This window comes from Oncorhynchus mykiss, chromosome 19 (assembly GCF_057628025.1).
Source record: "Oncorhynchus mykiss isolate SJ-2025 chromosome 19, ASM5762802v1, whole genome shotgun sequence".
Taxonomy (NCBI): Eukaryota; Metazoa; Chordata; class Actinopteri; order Salmoniformes; family Salmonidae; genus Oncorhynchus; species Oncorhynchus mykiss.
In genome coordinates this window covers 68,624,367-68,645,050 of record NC_143040.1, presented here as the reverse complement: position 1 = coordinate 68,645,050, position 20,684 = coordinate 68,624,367, and the positions used below count along the sequence as shown (strand labels likewise).

General features: G+C 41.3%; 1 protein-coding gene across 1 annotated transcript in view; it reads right to left on the bottom strand.

Moving 5' to 3' along the window:
- The window catches only part of LOC110498234 (hippocalcin-like protein 1), a 33,334-nt gene extending 23,694 nt beyond the window's left edge, over positions 1–9,640 (bottom strand). Inside the window, exon 1 of the mRNA XM_036955262.2 lies at positions 9,281–9,640. The gene's annotated coding sequence lies outside the window, so the exon portion shown is untranslated. The remainder of the gene's footprint in view (positions 1–9,280) is intronic.
- Between the last annotated feature and the right edge of the window lie 11,044 nt (positions 9,641–20,684).

Below are 20,684 nucleotides of genomic sequence, written 5' to 3'. Positions count from 1 at the left end.
CTGTTTTTGCTCCTGTCTTTGTCGGATTCTTGTTTGTGTTATTCATGCCTGAACCAGACTATCGTCATGTTTGCTGCAACCTTGTCCTGTCCTGTCGGAATCTGCCGGTCCATCTGAGCCTACCTATGTTTTGTCATTAAAGAAGCTCTGTTTACGTTAATTCGCTTTTGGGTCCTCATTCACGCACCGTAACATATCAGGGTTAACAATCAGCCTATCAGGGTTAACAATCAGCCTATCAGGGTTACAAACAGCCTATCAGAATTAACAATCAGCCTATCAGGGTTAACAATCAGCCTATCAGGGTTACAAACAGCACAGGAATTAAATCAACCAACATGTATTGATCAAATCTTTACTAATGCTGCAGAAATTAGTTTGAAAGCAGTATCCGAATCCATTTGATATAGTGATCACAATATAGTAGCCATAGGAAAACCAAAGATCCATATCCTAAGGCTGGGCCTAAGAGGTCATACAATAAGTTTTGTAGCGATTCATATGTTGTTGGTCAGTGGTGTGTAATGAGGAGCAACCAGACGCTGCACTTGACACATTTATGAAATTGCTTATCCCAGTTACTAATAAGCATGAATCCATTAAGAAAATTACTGTAAACACTGTTAAATCCCTGTGTAATGATGAGGAATTGAAAAACTGTATAGTTGAGAGGGATGAGGAAAAATAATTGGCAAATAGGTCTGGCTGTACAACCGATTGGCAAACGTACTGCAAATTGAGAAATCATGTGACTAAACTGAATAAAACTAAGAAAGTACAGAATGAAACCAATATATATATTTGTATTTATTTAGCTAGGCAAGTCAGTTAAGAACAAATTCTTATAGGAGCCTCTCTAACATAATCTAGGTAGAATCAGGAATTCCCCAGGGCACAGTCTAGGCCCCTTACTTTTTTGCAATCTTTACTAACGACATGCCACAGAGACACACTGAGTAAAGGCATTGTGTCTCTGTATGCGGATGCCTCAACACTAAACACGACAGCTACCACAGCGGCTGAAAGGACTGCAACACTTATCAAAGTATCAAATTAGTTTCAGAATGGGTGGCAAGGGATAAGTTCGTCCTAAATATTTCAAGAACTGAAAGCATTTCATTTGGGACAAATCATTCACAAAATCCTAACCCTTAACTAAATCTTGTAATGAATAATGTGGTAATTGAGCAAGTTGAGGAGACTAAACTGTTTGGAGTAACCCTGGATTGTAAACAGTCATAGTCAAAACATATTGATACAACAGTAGCTAGGATGGGGAAAAGTCTGTCCATAATAAAGCCCTGCTCTGCCTTCTTAACAACAATATCAACAAGGCAGGTCCTACAGGCCCTAGTTTCTACCTTCTTAACAACACTATCAACAAGGCAGGGCCTACAAGCCCTAGTTTCTACCTTCTTAACAACACTATCAACAAGGCAGGTCCTACAGGCCCTAGTTTCTGCCTTCTTAACAACACTATCAACAAGGCAGGGCCTACAAGCCCTAGTTTCTACCTTCTTAACAACACTATCAACAAGGCAGGTCCTACAGGCCCTAGTTTCTACCTTCTTAACAACTCTATCAACAAGGCAGGTCCTACAGGCCCTGGTTTCTACCTTCTTAACAACACTATCAGCAAGGCAGGTCCTACAGGCCCTAGTTTCTACCTTCTTAACAACACTAACAACAAGGCAGGTCCTACAGGCCCTAGTTTCTACCTTCTTAACAACACTATCAGCAAGGCAGGTCCTACAGGCCCTAGTTTCTACCTTCTTAACAACACTATCAGCAAGGCAGGTCCTACAGGCCCTAGTTTCTACCTTCTTAACAACACTATCAGCCAGGCAGGTCCTAAAGGCCCTAATTTTGTCACACCTTGACTACTGTTCAGTTGTGTGGTCAGGTACCACAAAGAGGGACTTAGGAAAATTTCAGTTGACAGCATAGCTGGTCCTTGGATAAACACAGAGAGCTAATATTAATAATATGCATGTTAATCTCTCTTGGCTAAAAGTGGAGGAGAGATTGACTTCATCACCACTTTTATTTGTGAGAGGTATTGACATGTTGAAAGCACCGAGCAGTTTGCCAGTAGTTTGAACTACTGGCACACAACTCGGACACCCATGCATACCCCACAAGACACGCCACCAGAGGTCTCTTCACAGTCCCCAAGTCCAGAACAGACTATGGGAGGCAAACAGTACTATATAGAACCATGACTAAATGGAACTATATTCCACAGTACTACATAGAGCCATGACTACACGGAACTCTATTCCACAGTACTACATAGAACCATGACTACATGGAACTCTATTCCACAGTACTACATAGAGCCATGACTACATGGAACTCTATTCCACAGTACTACATAGAGCCATGACTACATGGAACTCTATTCCACAGTACTACATAGAGCCATGACTACATGGAACTCTATTCCACAGTTCTACATATAGCCATGACTACATGGAACTCTATTCCACAGTACCACATAGAGCCATGACTACATGGAACTCTATTTCACAGTACTACATAGAGCCATGACTACATGGAACTCTATTCCACAGTACTACATAGAGCCATGACTACATGGACCTCTATTCCACAGTGCTACATAGAACCATGAATACATGGAACTCTATTCCACAGTACTACATAGAGCCATGACTACATGGAACTCTATTCCACAGTACTACATAGAGCCATGACTACATGGTACTCTATTCCACAGTACTACATAGAGCCATGACTACATGGAACTCTATTCCACAGTACTACATAGAGCCATGACTACATGGAACTCTATTCCACAGTACTACATAGAGCCATGACTACATGGACCTCTATTCCACAGTACTACATAGAGCCATGACTACATGGAACTCTATTCCACAGTACCACATAGAGCCATGACTACATGGAACTCTATTCCACAGTACCACATAGAGCCATGACTACATGGAACTCTATTCCACAGTGCTACATAGAACCATGACTACATGGAACTCTATTCCACAGTACTACATAGAGCCATGACCACATGGTACTCTATTCCACATCAAGTAACTGATGCAAACAGTAGAATCAGATTTAAAAAAACAGATACAAAAACACCTTATGGAACAGCAGGGACTGTGCAGAGGCACACACACACACAGAGGTACAGACACATGCATACACACACACGATAACATACGCACTATACACAGTGTTGTGGATATGTGGTAGTAGAGTAGGGGCCTGAGGGCACACACTTAAAATGTAGTGAAATCTGTTGTGAATGTCTTGTATTGTTTTTAAAAATATTAGAACTGCCTTAATTTTGCTGGACCCCAGGAAGAGTAGCTGATGCCTTGGCAGCAGTTAATGGGGATCCATAATAAATCCAACTCAAACTGTAACGTTTAAAGTCACATTGCTCAATGCTCTGGCCACATCTGCAGTGACCGAGGGTTAGCTCAATGATTGTGTTCATGTCAGAAAAAGTTATATACATTATTTACTTCCTGATTTACCTTCAACCTGACAATTGTGTTACTTTATATTACATTGACTAATTATATTACTTTGACATTACATTCACTATTAATAATGCCTTATGACATCACAGTCACTATTAATAATGCCTTATGACATCACATTCACTATTAATAATGCTTTATGACATCACATTCACTATTAATAATGCTTTATGACATCACATTCACTATTAATAATGCTTTATGACATCACATTCACTATTAATAATGCTTTATGACATCACACTCACTATTAGTAATGCTTTATGACATCACATTCACTATTAGTAATGCTTTATGACATCACATTCACAATTAATAATGCTTTATGACATCACATTCACTATTAATAATGCTTTATGACATCACAGTCACTATTAATAATGCTTTATGACATCACATTCACTATTAATAATGCTCTATGACATCACATTCACTATTAATAATGCTCTATGACATCACATCCACTATTAATAATGCTTTATGACATCACATTCACTATTAATAATGCTTTATGACATCACATTCACTATTAATAATGCTTTATGACATCACATTCACTATTAATAATGCTTTATGACATCACATTCACTATTAATAATGCTTTATGACATTACATTCACTATTAGTAATGCTTTACGACATCACATTCACTATTAATAATGCTTTATGACATAACATTCACTATTAATAATGCTTTATGACACCACATTCACTATTAATAATGCTTTATGACATCACATTCACTATTAGTAATGCTTTCTACCTTCCCCTCCTCTAATCCCGATTCCCTCCTTTACTGAGTGCCTGCTCTCCCCTTATCTAATAACCAGGTAGGAAGGATAAGGAAGGAGAACTAGATACCAATCTCTAACTTCCTGGGATACACAAACACATGCGCGCAGGCACGCACACGCACGCACACACACACACACACACACACACACACACACACACACACACACACACACACACACACACACACACACACACACACACACACACACACACACGAGACAGACTCACTAAATGACTCCAGACTGATTCCTTGACCTTTTTCTTTTCAGGATCTGAAAGGATGGGACTAATATCAGCAGTATGGGTTTCCATGGGGGGATTCCCTCCTGTCTAATAACCAGGAAGGAGGAATAAGGAAGGGAAACTAGATACCAATCTCTAACTTCCTGGGATACATAAACACGCGCGCAGTATTTTCAGATCTGCAAAGGAGTCGTCAATGGGAGGCCATAAGGATAGGGGTCAGTGATGGGCTTGAAATGGATTCAACATTACAATAGGGGTCAGTGATGGGCTTGGAATGGATTCAGCATTACAATAGAGGTCAGTGATGGGCTTGGAATGGATTCAGCATTACAATAGGGGTCAGTGATGGGCTTGGAATGGATTCAGCATTACAATAGGGGTCAGTGATGGGCTTGGAATGGATTCAGCATTACAATAGGGGTCAGTGATGGGCTTGGAATGGATTCAGTATTACAATAGGGGTCAGTGATGGGCTTGGAATGGATTCAGCATTACAATAGGGGTCAGTGATGGATCCAGGGTCCTATTGATATAAAAAATTTCACATCACAGTTTCTATCTGGAAATATGTTATGATGCTTCAAAAACTGACAAAAACTAAGTCTGAAAGGAGTGTGACTTATCTGGACAGGGTGAGACTTTAGGAAACATACAGTAGTGTATGATCAATCATTTTAAACGTTCTGGAAATGATTCAGAAAAATAAATCATCCAATCATCATAATAAGAAACATTTAGAGGGTGGGACAACAACAAGGAATAAGAAAAACAGGAAGTGGAAAATCGAGCAGCCCCAAAATATCCTGTGGGCTGCTGGGTAACAAAAGGGCTATCCACTTCCTGGTGTGGGGTTTTGGCCATCGCCTCCGTTCATCGAGGGAAGGAAGTCATTGTGGATGACAATAGGCTTGGAGACCATACCCAGCCTGGATACACACACACACACACACATACACACACACACATACACACACACACACACACACACACACACACACACACACACACACACACACACACACACACACACACACACACACACACACACACACACACACACACACACACACACACAGAGTGAAGGAAGGATCTATTTTTATTACTGTAGCACATTGATTGAAATGTAAAATCTGTGTCCTGTGTCTCACCACATTAAGTATTTTGTATAAATAACTTCCTTGATTTCTTTCTCTCACCTTCTGATTCTGTCTAACGGGGTATGCCTTCTCCCAGGGTGCACCACACATGAAATGAGATGACACTGCACACTCATAAAAGCCTAGTGCAGCCAAAAGTGTGATTTTCTTGTGTTATATTTCCACACTATGATGTTGGAATAATACTGTGAAATTATGAAAATGATGATAATATCCTTTTAGTGTCAGAGCTGTATGGAAAGACCTACCTGAAATTTCAGCCTGTTTTGGTGGGATGGAGTTTTGGCCTGTGTGATGACATCACCAGGTGGAAAATTAGTTAAAGATGAACTCCAGGATCTTAACCTCATTAAATTCGTAACATATAGTACGAATTCGATTCGTGACGTAGTACACAACAGAAACAGGGATTACTTTTGGCCACTTTCAAAACCACTGGCTGAAATTATACAAAAGTTTGACAGTGTAGGCCTCCTGAGTGGCGCAGTGGTCTAAGGCTCTGAATCGCAGTGCTAGCTGTGCGACTAGAGATTCTGGGTTTGAGTCAAGGCTCTGTCCCCCGACCGGCAGACCCATGGGGCGGCGCACAATTAGCCCAGCGTCGTCCGGGTTAGGGGAGGATTTGGATGACAGGGATGTCCCATCGCGCTCTAGCGACTCCTGTGTTAGGCCGGGTGCAGTGTACGCTGACACAGTCGCCAGGTGTACGGTGTTTCCTCGGACACATTGGTGCGGCTGGCTTCCAGGTTAAGTGGGCATTGTGTCAAGAAGCAGTGCGGTTGGGTTGTGTTTCGGAGGACGCACAGCTCTCGACCTTCGCCTCTCCCGAGTCCGTACGGGAGTTGCAGTGATGAGACAAGACTGTAACTACCAATTGGATACCACGAAATTGGGGAGAAAAAAGGGGTAAAAAAAACGAAAATTAAAAGAAAAATAAGGGTTTTAGAGTGCATCTTAAATAGACCAATAAGACTGAAAGTTCCAAACCCCTCTGCCAATAACAGTTACTTTTCAGTTTCCCCCCTCCCCACTCAGACCACTCCCAGACAATCAGTGAGAAATTTTTATTTTCTAATGAGCTATTTTTGTGTCTTTTTACCTATTTTAATTGAAAACAATAACAGTAAGGTGCTTAATTGTCACCCAGAAAGGATTTGATATTGAGATAAAAACGGCCGCATTGGACCTTTAAAGCAACACTATTAGGACACAGGGCTACATTCAGTAGCCAAACGCTATCGAACATTGCAGATACAAGTGCCACAAACAGCCAATGGGATGCTTTGATGTGCATACATGTCAGGCATGTTTATTCTACATAGCATATTCCTATCGGAATGTTCCAAAAGGTTGTGTCCTGCTGAACGCTCCCCAAGACGGGAAGGGCGAGAGATTTCCTGTGAAAACACGATGTTAGGAAACGGAATTTCCCACCGTACCTCTCCCCTATCTTAGGGACACGCTCTGAATGTCTCCATGTTGCTAATGACTTACTGTAACACGTCTACCTGCACTCGTCCCTCCTTTTAAAATTCACCTCTGTTTTTAGTTGATACAATGCAAGGAGACCAACAGAGACCCTCCAGTGGAGCGTTATGTTCTACAGCTGTCAATCATAGGACATGATGCCAGTTCCTCAGTCATTATCAGTGACAGTCATGACGTTTAGGGCAGCTCTAACCTTTTCGAAAGTGTGCTAACCACAAATTGTAACGGCCAATTACAACAGCGGCCAATTACAACAGCGGTCAATTACAACAGCGGCCAATTACAACAGCTAAACTCTAAAGTCCTAATGGCAACAGGTCCTTAATACATGGAGACAGGGGATCCCTATCGTCACATATCAAATACAAAAACACTCAGACAGACAGACAGGGGATCCCTATCGTCACATATCAAATACATAAACACTCAGACAGACAGACAGGGGATCCCTATCGTCACATATCAAATACATAAACACTCAGACAGACAGACAGGGGATCCCTATCGTCACATATCAAATACAAAAACACTCAGACAGACAGACAGACATACAGACAGACAGACAGACAGGGGATCCCTATCGTCACATATCAAATACATAAACACTCAGACAGACAGACAGACATACAGACAGACAGACAGACAGGGGATCCCTATCGTCACATATCAAATACATAAACACTCAGACAGACAGACAGACATACAGACAGACAGACAGACAGGGGATCCCTATCGTCACATATCAAATACATAAACACTCAGACAGACAGACAGACATACAGACAGACAGACAGACAGGGGATCCCTATCGTCACATATCAAATACATAAACACTCAGACAGACAGACAGACATACAGACAGACAGACAGACAGGGGATCCCTATCGTCACATATCAAATACATAAACACTCAGACAGACAGACAGACATACAGACAGACAGACAGACAGGGGATCCCTATCGTCACATATCAAATACAAAAACACTCAGACAGACAGACAGACATACAGACAGACAGACAGACAGAGGATCCCTATCGTCACATATCAAATACATAAACACTCAGACAGACAGACAGACATACAGACAGACAGACAGACAGGGGATCCCTATCGTCACATATCAAATACATAAACACTCAGACAGACAGACAGACATACAGACAGACAGACAGACAGGGGATCCCTATCGTCACATATCAAATACAAAAACACTCAGACAGACAGACAGACATACAGACAGACAGACAGACAGGGGATCCCTATCGTCACATATCAAATACATAAACACTCAGACAGACAGACAGACAGACAGACAGGGGATCCCTATCGTCACATATCAAATACAAAAACACTCAGACAGACAGACAGGGGATCCCTATCGTCACATATCAAATACATAAACACTCAGACAGACAGACAGACATACAGACAGACAGACAGACAGGGGATCCCTATCGTCACATATCAAATACATAAACACTCAGACAGACAGACAGACATACAGACAGACAGACAGACAGGGGATCCCTATCGTCACATATCAAATACATAAACACTCAGACAGACAGACAGGGGATCCCTATCGTCACATATCAAATACATAAACACTCAGACAGACAGACAGACATACAGACAGACAGACAGACAGGGGATCCCTATCGTCACATATCAAATACATAAACACTCAGACAGACAGACAGACATACAGACAGACAGACAGACAGGGGATCCCTATCGTCACATATCAAATACATAAACACTCAGACAGACAGACAGACATACAGACAGACAGACAGACAGGGGATCCCTATCGTCACATATCAAATACATAAACACTCAGACAGACAGACAGACATACAGACAGACAGACAGACAGGACACACAGATGCACAGACAGACAGACAGACAGACAGACAGACAGACAGTACACACAGACAGAGAGGACACACACACACACACACACACACACCAAATAACAGCTACACATGCAATAGTTTTTGCATGACTTTCAAATGTTCCTCTCTTTCTCTCTCCCAGAATAAGCGTGCATATCTAGTCAGCTTACCACATGGAACTCTGACTCCCTCTTCTTCTCTCCACTGTCTTCTCTAAGCCAGAGTGTAACAGGATTCAGAGGGGCTCATCTGATCTGATCATAGTCGAGGCCCCCAGGCAAAACCACCGCTACTCCGCCACTAAGCACTGCCTAACGACGTCACTCCCGGGAGAAATAGAGAGAAGTGAGGGTGATTCTCTCACCGCGGCAGGCAGGAGACATTCACCAGATCCCCACACATCCCACAATCCCTCCCTCCTCCTCTAACAGGGTCACTACCCCTCCCAGCACTCACTCACACACACACACACACACACACACACACACACACACACATGTAAACACACACACACACACACACACACACACACACACACACACACACACACACAGGGTCGCTCCTCCCAGCAGGCTTGACGGCTAACACACTCTGACTGGAGGATGCAGTTGGTTCAGAGATAAGTTAACATACTGTATTAGAGCACATTCAGGCATAACATACTGTATTAGAACACATTCAGGCATAACATACTGTATTAGAACACATTCAGACATAACATACTGTATTAAGGCACATTCAGACATAACATACTGTATTAGAACACCTTCAGGCATAACATACTGTATTAGAACACATTCAGGCATAACATACTGTATTAGAGCACATTCAGGCATAACATACTGTATTAGAACACATTCAGGCATAACATACTGTATTAGAACACATTCAGACATAGCATACTGTATTAGAACACATTCATACATAACATACTGTATTAGAACACCTTCAGGCATAACATACTGTATTAGAACACATTCAGGCATAACATACTGTATTAGAACACATTCGGGCATAACATACTGTATTAGAACACATTCAGACATAGCATACTGTATTAGAACACATTCAGACATAACATACTGTATTAGAACACCTTCAGGCATAACATACTGTATTAGAACACATTCAGGCATAACATACTGTATTAGAACACATTCAGACATAACATACTGTATTAAGGCACATTCAGACATAACATACTGTATTAGAACACCTTCAGGCATAACATACTGTATTAGAACACATTCAGGCATAACATACTGTATTAGAACACATTCAGGCATAACATACTGTATTAGAACACATTCAGACATAACATACTGTATTAGAACACATTCAGGCATAACATACTGTATTAGAACACATTCAGACATAGCATACTGTATTAGAACACATTCAGGCATAACATACTGTATTAGAACACATTCAGACATAACATACTGTATTAAGGCACATCAAATTATACTGACAAGACCAAACTGGTAGTGCGAGTGGGGAAGTTTTTTTTTCTCCATTAAAAAAAGAGGTTTCACAGACTTGACAAGGAGAGCCTTGGACCGAAACAAACAAAATACACTGCAATTAAGGAACATACCTGGGTTTAAATAGTATTTGTAGTTTTCTTTCAAATACTTGAAAGGATCCTGAGGCTAGCCTGGCGCAACAGAGCCAATGGAATGCTGTTTTTATTTTATTAGGTCAATCAGTTATGAACAAATTCTTGTTTTCAATGACAGCCTAGGAACAGTGGGTTAACATCCTTATTCAGGGGTAGAACAAAAAACGTTTAAGTTCTCAGCTCATGGATTTGACCTTACAACCTTTCGGTTTCTAGTCCAACGCTCTAACCACTAGGCTACCTGAACCCAGGTCTGCATTTGTGAGACAATGAACATTCTTACTACCCAGTCTTACTAACGACATACAACACACACAACAACGAGAGAGGAGATTGACTAGGAGAACCCTTGACTAGGAGAACCCTTTGACTGAAATGTTTCTCACGTCTAGGTTCTTACCAACTTCACAAGTTTATTCAATGAGAATAACAGGACATGCAGAGACCTAAACATGTCGAGGTCTGGTGGCTTTCAGTAAGGACACAAAGACTGTCAAACTCTGTTACGCAATAGTATTAATATGACTATTTTAGCCCTAAATGTATAATCATCAGCTCTGCCAGACAGACACTTGCTTTCCACTCCATAGTCTTTTTCCATGAGACCCTGACGGTTTTATAGTGTAATTATGTAAATGTCTGACAGTTAAATCACTGTGAAAAATGAGACCTTGAATGCTTTTCATTCTTTGTTTAACATTCTATTGGTGTGGCTTAAAAGGGTCAAGTGAGAGTTGGTTTCAGCTTTATATCAACTGTCATCACCCCAATCTGCTAATAATATTAATAATAATAACAACAACAACAACAACAACAATAAAAATATCACTAATAACAATACAAATAATAATAATACTAATAATAACAACAATCATAATAAAAATAATAAAAATATTAACAACAATAATCATAATAATCATGATAATAATAACAACAACAATAACAATATCAATAATAACAATACTACTAATAATAATACTAATAATAACAATAATCATAATAAAACATTAATAATAATAACAACACTGATAATAATAACAACAATAACAATAATAACAATAATTATTATTATTTATTTAGCTTGTATAACGCTCTTCATTACATAAATAATCTCAAAGCGCTTTCAAGCAACAACAAAAAAAGACAATCGATTTAGAAAAACAACATCATTCATAACGCTCATAATGCCATTTCAAACTCCTCTTCAGTAGTCCCGTTTATACCTGGTGCTAACATGGGCCCTTTGTCCTGATCCTGTCTACATTCTGATTGTGCCCACATTTAAAGAAATTTGATATTAAAATGTGTTTGTTATCAGTCCACTGTGTCTGCATTGTGACTAGATTTTCTGGTCGCTTCCTATATGCATTTTATATCACATTTGATGTCCCCTTCACTAATAGATGTCAGTCTGATGTCCTCATCACTACTAGATGTCAGTCTGATGTCCTCATCACTAATAGATGTCAGTCTGATGTCCTCATCACTACTAGATATGTCTGATGTCCCCTTCACTACTAGATATGTCTGATGTCCCCTTCACTAATGGATGTCAGTCTGATGTCCCCTTCACTACTAGATATGTCTGATGTCCCCTTCACTAATGGATGTCAGTCTGATGTCCCCTTCACTAATGGATGTCAGTCTGATGTCCTCATCACTAATAGATGTCAGTCTGATGTCCCCTTCACTACTAGATATGTCTGATGTCCCCTTCACTAATGGATGTCAGTCTGATGTCCCCTTCACTAATGGATGTCAGTCTGATGTCCTCATCACTAATAGATGTCAGTCTGATGTCCCCTTCACTACTAGATATGTCTGATGTCCCCTTCACTAATGGATGTCAGTCTGATGTCCCCTTCACTAATGGATGTCAGTCTGATGTCCTCATCACTAATAGATGTCAGTCTGATGTCCCCTTCACTACTAGATATGTCTGATGTCCCCTTCACTAATGGATGTCAGTCTGATGTCCTCATCACTAATAGATGTCAGTCTGATGTCCCCTTCACTACTAGATATGTCTGATGTCCCCTTCACTAATGGATGTCAGTCTGATGTCCCCTTCACTAATGGATGTCAGTCTGATGTCCTCATCACTAATAGATGTCAGTCTGATGTCCCCTTCACTACTAGATATGTCTGATGTCCCCTTCACTAATGGATGTCAGTCTGATGTCCCCTTCACTAATAGATGTCAGTCTGATGTCCTCATCACTAATAGATGTCAGTCTGATGTCCCCTTCACTACTAGATATGTCTGATGTCCCCTTCACTAATGGATGTCAGTCTGATGTCCTCATCACTAATAGATGTTAGTCTGATGTCCCAGTCACTAATAGATGCCAGTCTGATGTCCTCGTCACTAATAGATGTCAGTCTGATGTCCTCATCACTAATAGATGTCAGTCTGATGTCCTCATCACTAATAGATGTCAGTCTGATGTTCCTGTCACTAATAGATGTCAATCTGATGTTCCTGTCTCTAATAGATGCCAGTTTGATGTCCCGGTCACTAATAGATGTCTGTCTGATGTTCCTGTCACTAATAGATATCAGTCTGATGTTCCTCACCACTCATAGATGTCAGTCTGATCTCCCTGTCACTAATAGATGTCAGTCTGATGTCCTCATCACTAATAGATGTCAGTCTGATGTCCTCATCACTAATAGATGTCAGTCTGATGTCCCCTTCACTACTAGATATGTCTGATGTCCCCTTCACTAATGGATGTCAGTCTGATGTCCTCATCACTAATAGATGTTAGTCTGATGTCCCAGTCACTAATAGATGCCAGTCTGATGTCCTCGTCACTAATAGATGTCAGTCTGATGTCCTCATCACTAATAGATGTCAGTCTGATGTCCTCATCACTAATAGATGTCAGTCTGATGTTCCTGTCACTAATAGATGTCAATCTGATGTTCCTGTCTCTAATAGATGCCAGTTTGATGTCCCGGTCACTAATAGATGTCTGTCTGATGTTCCTGTCACTAATAGATATCAGTCTGATGTTCCTCACCACTCATAGATGTCAGTCTGATCTCCCTGTCACTAATAGATGTCAGTCTGATGTCCTCATCACTAATAGATGTCAGTCTGATGTCCTCATCAGTAATAGATGTCAGTCTGATGTCCTCATCAGTAATAGATGTCAGTCTGATGTCCTCATCAGTAATAGATATTAGTCTGATTTCCTCATCCACTTTAACTCATAAAGGAGCAGCAGAAACCAGATCCGCTCCCAATGCTACACGGCACTCCACACACACAGGGGGACAAAGAGATGGATACAAGAGTGGAAGAAGGGTGGGGATAGTGTAGGAAAGAAGCACAGGAAAGAAAGAATCAGCAATGAAAACTGGGAAAATACGACAATGAAAGGACGATGGTCTAAACAGAGAGTGGTACTGGAATAGTTTGGATCAAGTTTGGGGTTAATCCACTTGACTCCGGGGAAGAGTTGGAAATGTTCCTTGAAAATTCACAAACGGTGATTTGTGCCTGGATCAAATTAATGACACCAGTTACCCAATAAAGACATCAGAATGCACCTGACCATGTGCTCTCTTTGACACCTGGGTTCACTTGAGTTCAACATGGGTTCAACATGGGTTCACCTGGGTTCAACATGGGTTCACCTGGGTTCAACACCACTTTTATCTGACAACAACATTATCAGCTACTTTACTCCTATACTTTTTTTGTAATGTTTAAGATTCTAAAGCCTGACGCACCCACCATGGGTTCAACCTGGGTTCAACTTGGATTCAACAATAACATTGTCTGCGACATACTCGTTTGAATTAATATACTTTTTCTTTCTTCTTTCAAAGACAAACATACAGGTATTGGCACCAAAAATGCTTTGTAGCCAATGTACCCAATGCAGACAAGCAGACAGGCAGACAGACAACGCCCCCAAAACACAGTAAGTACCAATACACACAAACGAGAACCAACTTGTTTCTTCAAAAGAGGGTTATGCGAAGGTCATCTCTTCAGTCTCAAAAGCACTAGTTCAGACAGATAATTAAATTGGTGCTGAAGTGAACACTACTTTTGTGTGCATGCACCATATCTGTGGCAATACCCCAGAGACTTGCTGACGTCACAACCAGAAACACCAGATAATAGCCAAGCCACAGGGTTTGTCACAACCAGAAACACCAGATAATAGCCAAGCCACAGGGTTCGTCACAACTAGTCCTGCCACTCTATCAGGGCTCTCTTGGTTTTAGGCCTAAACTCTAAATCTGTCCCCCATTGGTGGGTGCATCAGGCTTTAGAATCTTAAACATTACCAAAAAAAAGTATAGGAGTAAAGTAGCTGATAATGTTGTTGTCAGATAAAAAGTGGTGTAACGAATCACAAAGCATTGTCCCAAAGCATTGTTTTTCTGCTGGTTGCTAAAAGCTGATAGGTCCTCTTTCTGTAGTTCTTTAATACCCCAAAATCTCCCACATTGTTGCCGTTTGTAACATTGTCGATAATACAATATCTAAGATCTTAAACTGAAAACTCAAACCGGAGTTGTGTACCAAGACACACTGAGAGGAACAGGAATCCTAGACACAAGGTACATAACAAATTGGTTCTTAGGTGTGAGCCAGCAACATGCTTTGCCCCTAACTCAGGGTTTAAAATAACATAAAAATGCCGTGACTGAATCTCAAGTCGATCTCAGATCGATTGTCTGGGGCCAAATTAACCTGCCCTTTCATGTCAGAAAGTCGTGACCATCATGCTTTTAGGGAAAGTGCAGTCCCCTTGCTTAGGTGATCCGGAGTCCTCCCCGGGATCATTTTTAGAAAGAAGTACCGAGAAGCTCAGTTCTGGTGACTTTTTAAAAAGTCATATTACTATAAAATGAATTAAAATGAAATGATGCCGACACCAAATGAAATATAATTAGCATCTCCAGAAATGAGCCCAAAAACATATTGGTAAAAATGAAGGGGAGGAGACAGGTTAAAGATGCTGAAACTGTCTTTACCATATGGCCTATTGGTCTATTATCAGAGTTGCTATTAGTAATAAGCATTATCACCTGTAGCCCAACTGATGCAGCATAGTGGCTTAAAATGCACGTAGGGCGAAGCATGCCGTTGTTCCATCTGCATTTACCCCACTGGGAACAACATCCTGATTGATATTATTATTATTAATTATTGTTTCATTATAAATATAAATAATAATTATTCACTCGAAGAAAAAAAAATTGTTTCTATTACAAAGTATGTAATTCCCCTTTTAAACGCCATTTGAGCTCTGTTCTGTAGTGAGTCTTTTCTGTGAGCCGGATCATTTGGCTCCATTCACCTACAAGAGCCATGATCATTTGGCTCCATTCACCTACAAGAGCCATGATCATTTGGCTCCATTCACCTACAAGAGTCATGATCATTTGGCTCCATTCACCTACAAGAGCCATGTTCATTTGTCTCCATTCACCTACAAGAGCCATGTTCATTTGGCTCCATTCACCTACAAGAGTCATGATCATTTGGCTCCATTCACCTACAAGAGCCATGTTAATTTGGCTCCATTCACCTACAAGAGCCATGATCATTTGGCTCCATTCACCTACAAGAGCCATGTTCATTTGGCTCCATTCACCTACAAGAGCCATGATCATTTGGCTCCATTCACCTACAAGAGCCATGATCATTTGGCTCCATTCACCTACAAGAGCCATGTTCATTTGGCTCCATTCACCTACAAGAGCCATGATCATTTGGCTCCATTCACCTACAAGAGCCATGTTTATTTGGCTCCATTCACCTACAAGAGCCATGTTCATTTGGCTCCATTCACTTACAAGAGCCATGATCATTTGGCTCCATTCACCTACAAGAGCCATGTTCATTTGGCTCCATTCACCTACAAGAGCCATGATCATTTGGCTCCATTCACCTACAAGAGCCATGTTCATTTGGCTCCATTCACCTACAAGAGCCATGATCATTTGGCTCCATTCACCTACAAGAGCCATGATCATTTGGCTCCATTCACCTACAAGAGCCATGTTCATTTGGCTCCATTCACCTACAAGAGCCATGATCATTTGGCTCCATTCACCTACAAGAGCCATGTTCATTTGGCTCCATTCACCTACAAGAGCCATGTTCATTTGGCTCCATTCACCTACAAGAGCCATGATCATTTGGCTCCATTCACCTACAAGAGCCATGTTCATTTGGCTCCATTCACCTACAAGAGCCATGATCATTTGGCTCCATTCACCTACAAGAGCCATGTTCATTTGGCTCCATTCACCTACAAGAGCCATGTTCATTTGGCTCCATTCACCTACAAGAGCCATGTTCATTTGGCTCCATTCACCTACAAGAGCCATGATCATTTGGCTCCATTCACCTACAAGAGCCATGTTCATTTGGCTCCATTCACCTACAAGAGCCAAGATCATTTGGCTCCATTCACCTACAAGAGCCATGTTCATTTGGCTCCATTCACCTACAAGAGCCATGTTCATTTGGCTCCATTCACCTACAAGAGCCATGATCATTTGGCTCCATTCACCTACAAGAGCCATGATCATTTGGCTCCATTCACCTACAAGAGCCATGATCATTTGGCTCCATTCACCTACAAGAGCCATGATCATTTGGCTCCATTCACCTACAAGAGCCATGTTCATTTGGCTCCATTCACCTACAAGAGCCATGTTCATTTGGCTCCATTCACCTACAAGAGTCATGTTCATTTGGCTCCATTCACCTACAAGAGCCATGTTCATTTGGCTCCATTCACCTACAAGAGCCATGTTCATTTGGCTCCATTCACCTACAAGAGCCATGATCATTTGGCTCCATTCACCTACAAGAGCCATGTTCATTTGGCTCCATTCACCTACAAGAGCCATGATCATTTGGCTCCATTCACCTACAAGAGCCATGTTCATTTGGCTCCATTCACCTACAAGAGCCATGTTCATTTGACTCCATTCACCTACAAGAGTCATGATCATTTGGCTCCATTCACCTACAAGAGCCATGTTAATTTGGCTCCATTCACCTACAAGAGCCATGTTCATTTGGCTCCCAAACGGCTCTTCGTTCAGTAAGGCTTAAAATGGAAGGAAAAAAAAAACATGAAAAAAGACAAAAAACATTATGTCATATAGTGAAATGTGCCATTCAAATAGATTCTCACCTGAACACATCATTAGATGGCCTGCAATTGATTTTATTACGCAGTGAAAAAGAATGACGATCTCTCCTCACTATGTTGTTCCTCAAATCCAATCGAATGTTATTTGTCACATGCCCCAAATACAACATGTGTTGTTGACCTTACCGTAAAATGCTTACTTTACAAGCCCTTAACCAACAATGGAGGGTTTAAAAAAAAAAAACAAGTATGAAAAATAAACTACAGGAAAAATAGTACTACAATAAAATAACAATGAAGAGGTACAGAGGCAATGTGCGGGGGTACAGGTTAGTCATGGTAATTGAGGTAATATGTACACGTCGGGGTAAAGTGACTATGCATAGATACTAAACACAGTGTAGCAGCAGCATATGTGAAAAGGGTGAAGGAATGTGAATGTGTGCGTGTGTGGGTAGAGTCCAGGGAGTGTACATTGAGACTGTGCAAGAGAGTCAGTGTTGAAAATACAATAAAAAATAATAAAATAAGGGGGTCAATGTAAATAGTCTGGGTGGCCATTTGATTAACTGTTCAGCAGTCTTATGGCTTGATGGGTAGAAGCTGTTCAGGAGCCTGTTGGTCCCAGACTTGGAGCTCCGGTACCGCTTGCTGTGCGGTGGCAGAGAGGACAGTCTATGACTAAGGGTGGCTGGAGTCTTTGACAATTCTTAGGGTCCTCCTCCGACACCGCCTAGTATAGAGGTCCTGAATGGCAGGAAGCTCGGCCCCAGTGATGTCGTGGGCCATACGCACTACCCTCTGCAGTTGCCATACCAAGCGGTGATGCAACCAGATGCTCTCATTGGTGAAGCTGTAGAACTTTTTCAGGATCGGAGGTCTGAGGTCTCTTTTCTTTTCAGCCTCCTGAGGGGGTAAGAGGCGTTGTCGTGCCCTCTTCACAACCGTCTTGGTGCGTTTGGACCATGATAGGTCCTTAGTGATGTGGACACAAAGGAACATGAAGCTCCTGACCCGCTCACTACAGCCCTGTCAATGTGAGTTCTTCAGTGATGTTCCGGACCAGTCTGTGAAGAAGTACTTTTGCTGGGACTTTGGCAGCAGCAGCCCCAAGTGGATTTGTTATTTTATTATTTTGGTGTGCCACCACTGCTGGGAGACGGTTTCATGCTAACAGACTTTGGTAATAAGCAGAATGTGCGGGGAGCACGGGTTTGGACATCTCAGCAGGGATGCTGTCAGGGCGGCAGGTGGTTAGAGCGTTGGACTAGTAACCGGAAGGTTGCGAGTTCAAACCCCCGAGCTGGGTTGTCGTTCTGCCCCTGAACAGGCAGTTAACCCACTGTTCCTAGGCCGTCATTGAAAATAAGAATTTGTTCTTAACTGACTTGCCTGGTTAAATAAAGGTAAAATAAAAAATAAATAAAAGGGCCAGGGGTCTTGTTGTTCTTCGGGGATTTGTCTGCAGATCTCTAAGGTTGGTGAAATCTCCAGGTATACTCTAGTATTAGAACAGTACAGCATAGGGGTCTTGATGCAGAAGAGGCTCAGTACTGACAAGGGGAGACTCACCATGAAGGCTAGTGGCTAGTGCCCTCTGCCCTCCTTTCTCTCAACCCCCCACTTGTTTTCTCCTTTTCTATTCTTTTCTATTTCTACTCTCTCTCTCCTCCTACTTCCACCTGTTTTTTTTTTATACCTACCTTTCATCTCCTCTCTATTGTTCCAGTCTCCACTGCTTCTCTGTTCGCTTCGGCATGACAAAAGACAGAGGAAATTGTAAAGGTGCTGTGTGACTGTCATTTTTCATGGTTTATTCTTGTCTTTCTGAATAAAAGGCTTACTATTTGAACATCTTTCAAATCAGAAGAATATCCACCAATCCCACCACTGAAGAAAACAAAATGGAGGACACTCCATGAGGTTGGTGAATGTCTTTAGAAAACATCTCTGGAAAAAATAAATATTCCAAGAACTGCTACACAATTTACAGAAACACTTAATTGAAATATAGATATGCTTCTGCATATGCTTGTTTTATTGTGCTATAGTATAGGTTATATTTAAATACCCAGAACCGTACAGAAAGGACAGGCATCTCTTTGTCCATGTTAAAATGAGGTAAGTAGCCTTGACCCAAATGGCTCGTAGGAGTAGATATCCTGTTTCTGTAGCATGACTAATCTTGATGTACACACTCTGGACAGGATGCTAGCCTGTCGCAGGGCCTTACTCCTAATCTACATTTACACATTTTAGTCATTTAGCAGATGAGGACAATTCCTTCGACCTCATTTTGCTCTGACATGCACTGTCAACTGTGGGACCGGTGTGTGCCTTTCCAAATCATGTTCAATCAATTTAACCTACCACAGGTGGACTCCAATCAAGTTGTAGAAACATCTCAAGGATGATCAATGGAAACAGGATACACCAGATCGGAATTTTCGAGTCTCTTACCAAAAGGTCTGAATACTTATGTAAATATGTTTTTGTTGTTGTTGTTGTTATTAATAAATTAGCAAAACATCTCAAAAAACAGTTTTCACTTTGTTATTGTGGGGTATTGTGTGTAGATTGGTGAGGAAAATATTTAATTGAATCCATGGTTGAATAAGGCTGTAACGTAACAAAATGTGGACAAAGTCACGGGGAGTAAAGTCTGAACACTTTCCCGGGTGTATCTCCTTAATGCCAAACAGAGCGTATTGGACTCCATGTTTACAGTCGTTGGTATCACTTGACCTGGGATCAAACTCACAACCTTCCAATCTCAGGGCAGACGATTTAACCACAAGGCCACCGAGTTGGGGA